Genomic DNA, 5,844 nt, shown 5'->3' with positions numbered 1-5,844 from the left:
GCCACGCCCATATCCTGAAAGGCCACACACGCTCCCCTGGATGACAGGCAGTACCCTTCGCAGCCAAGGCCCACGCGCCACGCCCTCTCTGGGCGGTCTCGTCTAGCGGTGGACATCTCCTTAGTGGCTTCAGTATTTGCAGAGTCGAGCAACAAGGGAAGTTAGTGACCGCCCTGTCCTGGGTGCGGATCTGCTACTTTGTAGCAGGGAAGGCCAGGCCTGTAGCAGTGGCTGAGCAGGGTTTTCACCCTGTATTCCTCTGCTGCCCGCTGTCCAGGAAGGCTCAGATCATGCTCTAAGACAATTGGCAGGAAGAAACCTAAAATTTGCCCTGGAACCTCCTGCTTTTTCTTCTACCTAAATCTCTTATTCTGTGGTTCCCAGAGCCCCCAGAGACCCCTACGAAGATCTGGGGCCGTGTTCAAGCTATTTATGGAGCCACTGGGCCATCAAGGACTCAGTTTAACCCACCAGTGGCATTTGCAGAATCCCAAGGAGACACACCTTCAACTCTGTTTTTATATTTGATTTTACTTTTAATAACTCAGACTGGCCTTGAACTATATAGTCCAGAATGACAGCAAAGAAATTGTCCTCATGAGCTGCCTTTCTCGATACTCTTATTACACGCCACTTGCCTGATAGCAATTCTGATTTTTCGTGTTAGGGGCCACTCCAGCACTGCACACACATGATACTGGAGAAGAGAAAAGGAGGACAGACGGGCAGGAGCACCACTAGCCCGAGGGGTTATAAGGCTAACTACAGGGCTCTCTGGAACAAGGGTTTTCTTCATTCATCTTTCAGAACTTTTTATGTATTAAAGATCTTGTGCCTTTGTGAATTAAAGCTACTGGGTTTTTTTTTTTGTTTGTTTTTTTGTTTTGTTTTGTTTTAACAACTTGCCTTTAGCATGTCCTTTTTGCGATTGCTGTTTTGACATATAAATTACCAATGCTTGCATGGTCAAACAACCTATTAATGTTTAAACCTCCACACCAGCAGTGAGCCTTTCCTGGGTAAGGACTGGTGTGTAGCTGCTGGGACTCTTCCTAGCCTCCAGGCTCCCTGATACTGGAGCATATACATACATCTTATAAAGCACTTTGGGTTTTGTTTTTGTTTTTGTTTTTTTTTTAGTTTCTTTTTCTTTTTCTTCAGAAACACTCCCTTGGGAGCCCAGCTGTGAGTATGCCCCATCACAAATGTTGCAATGGATAATACAAATACTTCCCACCTGCCAGGCCTCCCACAGGCCAGCTCTGCCCAAGGTCTCAAGACTTTAAAGGATGAAGGAGTAGTTACACCTGTGTATCCTGCGCCCAGATCCTTCTGTAGGAACCCTTACCCCTGCCTCTCCTCACTGGCATGTGCCAGGCATGGGATGGGCCAGCCAAGACATTTGGGGAGGGCAGCTCAAGTCTGTACAACTTGCCCAGATTATTTCTGGAAGTCAGAGTTAAGCAGGGGATGGAAGGGGAGGAAGGATTGCTCTGCCGTCAGGTGTTACCCTGGGTGCTGTGACTCAGGTGGGGACCATCCTCACAAAGGGCCCTTTGTCCTCAGCTTCCCCTTGCCTTGGTAACATTGTCCTCCCTGCAGAAGGGCACAATGGGGCATTGTGAAAAGCATAAAATGGACCTCTTGTTCCAGCATCCAGTGCTCCAGCTGGGGCTGGGACTCAGCTCTAGGCTCCCTCTTGGATTTGCCCACAGTGGTCGAGGCCAGCAGAAGGGTCTGCAGGAAACTCGGGTCCTCGGTGGTGGCCAGAGTTTCTTGCCCCTGGCCTGCCTTCCTGGGATGCTATCTGGAACCAGCTTTCAAGCAGGTCACACAGGGCAGGGCTGAACCTGAAGAGGTTAACGTGCTTGCCTGTTTCTGCCCAAGTTTAATACGAAGAACACTGGGAAGCTGGATACCTGTGATCCTAGTACTGGTGGTGCTGAGGCAGGAGGATTACAGCAAGTTTGAGCTAGCTGAAACACACTGGAGTATTGCTCACCCATAAAAAGGGATAAAGTTGAACATATTATAGTATGGATGACCCCTAAGACCACAAGCTGAGGCAAGTCTGATACATGGTAGGATCCTTTTTTAAAAAAAAAAAAAAATGGCACTTTCCTTAGGAAAGACAGATTTGTGGTTTCCAGGGGTGAGGGAGAAAGAAGGGCATATGGAGAGTCCCTCAGGAGTGTTTGAAACTAGATCGATACATGAACATGCTGATAGCCTGCATACTGCTGAGTCCTTTGGTTTATATGAATTGTGAATCCCCAAGCCCCCCGCCCCCCCTTTTTTTGAGATGTCTCACTGTGTAGCTCAGACTGGCTTTGAACTTGAAGCCCTCCTCTTGCCTTTGTCTTGCAAGCATTAGGATTACAGATGTGTATCGCCATGGCTGGCTTTACCACATGTTAAAAAAAAATGTAGACAAAAATTATGAAGGAGTCCCTTAAGCTGAATGTTTCACAATTATCTAGAAGGCAGGCATCCCTTGCACTAGTCAGAGTAAGCTGTGGCTTATACCACATTTGTCTGTGTATTGAACATCTGGCAGTTGAGCAGCTAGGCCTACATTCAGCTGTGGTCCATAGAGAAAGCAAATCCTAGACTGAGCTAAGCAGCTGAAGGTTCACATACTGGAGCTGGAGGGGGCAACAGGGAGGTGGGGCTGAGGTTTGCCCCTGTCACCTCAGAGGCCACCAACATGAAGTAGGCTTCTAAATATTACTTTTAGCCAAAAACTACAGAAACCATCAAGCTGGCAGGGCAGAAGGAACTGAGATGAAAGGCCCCGGGGCCTCTGGCAGCAGCAGCTCTAAAAAAAAAAAAAAAAAGAAGGCAAACTGGAGAGGGGTCCCAAGAGGGACTTCCAGCTCAGGACCCGACTGGTGTCTCCGGAGGCCTGGGGCTCACCGTTCCTAGTTGGGGCCTGTGCCCCAGCTGCCTGAAACCTCCAGCACAGTGGCTAAGATGGGTATGGGGAGAGGGCACACTGCCCACTAGCTGGCAGCTCTCCCAGCAGCTGCGGAATGGCTTCACAGAGGAATGAGCCCCCTGTCAGCACCTCGTCCAGCTGTCCCCAGGCACCCTGGCCTAGCAGTCCCCACTGTCTCAGGGCTATTGTCCCTGACATGCAGTCACAGCTGTCTCTGGCTCCCCAAGAACCCAGCCTGGGCTGAATATAATCATGCATCCTTCATTTACCCCAATTTTTCATGTCTTGATGTTTGCTTGTGAAGGGGGGGGGCAGGATCCACATCTGTTGCTTTTTCCTAGAAGAGTGGCCAGTTGAGTTGGTCCCCCACCACCACCACCCTGACTGTCCAGTGGCCAAAACCCATCAGAGCCCAGCAGGTGCGGCAGTCAGCAGGTGCCATGCCATTTGTTGGCTGGACCGAAGCTGTGACACACAAGCGGCTGTTCCTCCTGGCTACTGTTCTCTTCTGCTGCACCCTCAGCTCTCCCATGCACCCCAGGGAGATATGCCTTGTGAATCTCAACAGCAGCTGTGACTTCAGGGTAGAATGGAAGTCAGATGTCTGGGGTAGGACCCTATAGCAGAACATGGCTGTGAACTAAAAGAATTCTTGGAAAGTTCCATCCTAGAGATCAGAACCCAGAGAGGCCTGTGGGTTGGACTTTGCTCACAGAGCCAGACTGTCACTAGGTCAGCCACCAACTGTCTTACCAATGCTGCATAACAAACAGCCCCAAACAACTATATATGGCCTGCTGGGATCTAACTGAAACCTCCCTCACTACATTCAAAGGAATAAATGCAGGCCAGACACAAGAAAGCCATTTATTGGTGGGTTTAATTTTCCCTGGACACAGATAGGTATCTGGAACCGTCAATCACGGCAGAAGAGGTTTGGGCTATAGGGCTATTTGTTACATTTTTATTCTAAATCAGCCTTTCAGCTTAAGCTGGGAACAGAGATCTGATTGGTAAAGTTGTAACTGCAGACACCACAAATGGGCAGGAAGCCCTGCTGGATCTGAAATGTGAAGCTTGGGAGGATGAACATAGAAATCAGGTGGCCCATGAGTGAGTCCCCATCGATATCTGCTCAAGGACATTATGTCTCACTTCTGGGGAACCCAACACCCATAGGATTCTGGCACGGAGTAAGTAATGATGAAAGACCAGGATTGGGGTGCCGTGGAGTTCCCCAGACAAATCCAAGGCATAGGGCTAGATGTCTAGTGTCAGAATGAGCCTTTCTAAGTCCACCTTAGCCCATGTTGACACTATCACTGGACTTCACCATCACAGTAGCAGATGCTGGTACCTCTGCAGAAGGCTGCATGGAGTTGGTTTCCACCCAGGAAAAGCTGCTGGAGAGCCCCGAGGACCCTACCAAGGAGGGCTCTAACTTTAAAACCACCAACTGTAGAATGCCAAGGAGGAAGTACCAAGACCCACTGCATACTGTTGGGAGTCAGCTGCACCCAGGGCCCTGACAAGGTGAAGGATGGGGCCTGGCTTGAAATTCAGGAGCCCGGGAGCTCCAGAGGCATCAGGGCAAAGCAGTGGAAATGTCAGATGTTCCTAACACATCTTGGGCCCCGTACACACCTATCATAAATGTTGGACTCCAGTGCTTGGGTTAAATAGAGCCCCTTTCCAGAATCCTTTCAGACTGAGAACAGCTACGTAGAGGATCCCACCCTGCTGTCACCAGTGCCTTCCAAAGCAGTGTGCCTCCCAAGGGGTATCAAGCACCAAGGCTGCTGCTGAGCTGGAGCATGATCACACACACACACACACACACACACACACACACAGGATCCAGAGGCATGCTGTGAGCACACAGGATAGCATGGCATAACATAGGAGTAGGCTACAGATGCGGTACAGCAGTTAAACTACTTCTGTAGGTCTGAGAGATGGAGCATGGAGCAGCAGAGAGGGGTGGGTACCGACACCAGAAGCTCCCCTATAGAGGACAATTCTATTGAGGGACTAGCTCTGATCCCAACTGCAGCTTCCACTGCAGACAGCTCTGACAACATCCCTGAGACCACTGGATTAAGATGAGGGTGGGAGGCAGAGTGCTTGGCCCAGTGCCCTGAGCCTGTTCCTGGGAGGCCAGCCTTCTGGGATTGACAAGTAGACTTTAAAAGCAGCAACTATCCAATCCGTAGGAGGACCCACTGCCTCTTGGAACTCAGTGTGCAGGGCAACGGTGTTCAGGAGGAGCCCCGCAGGGCAGCGGTCTACAGGAGCCCTGCTCTGAGTTCACCCTTCACTGCCTCCACATTTGTCTCTTCCAGGCCAGCAATTAAAAATCTCCATGGCTGTGCTGGGATGACCTGCCAACTGCCTGGCATACATCTTTGGATGCAGGGGAGGAGGGAGAAGCAGGCCAAGACTGAGGGCACACAAGCCAACCTGAGGTTCACAGACCCACTCCATTACCTTCCCCAGGTTCCAAGAGCACTGGTCCACAAATGGGCACCTGAACAGAGTTCAGCCAATGATATCTTCACTCTAGAACTGCAAAACCCGCATGATAATGGGGAAGTCCGGGATTAGGGAAAGGTCGTTTGGACTAGGGCAAAACTAGCAGCAGCCAAGGAGGCAGAGTGGGAGCAGGAAGAAAAAGAAAGAGAAGGAGGAACTGATCCACACCCACACCCAGACAAGGTCCGACGGCCCACAAGGTAAAAACGGAGAGGCAAGTTTCAATAGCTTCCACTCGCGTTTTTAATGGTCTGTAGATTCCTGTGCTATCAAATGCCCTGTGCTGTCTGTGGCTGCAGTGCCTTGGCACATGCGCTGTCTGCGGCTGCAGGGCCTTTGCACATGCGCTGTCTGCGGCTGCAGGGCCTTTGCAC

Source organism: Mastomys coucha, unplaced genomic scaffold (genome assembly GCF_008632895.1).
Source record: "Mastomys coucha isolate ucsf_1 unplaced genomic scaffold, UCSF_Mcou_1 pScaffold5, whole genome shotgun sequence".
In the NCBI taxonomy this organism is placed as follows: domain Eukaryota; kingdom Metazoa; phylum Chordata; class Mammalia; order Rodentia; family Muridae; genus Mastomys; species Mastomys coucha.
Note: the sequence above shows the minus strand (reverse complement) of the source record.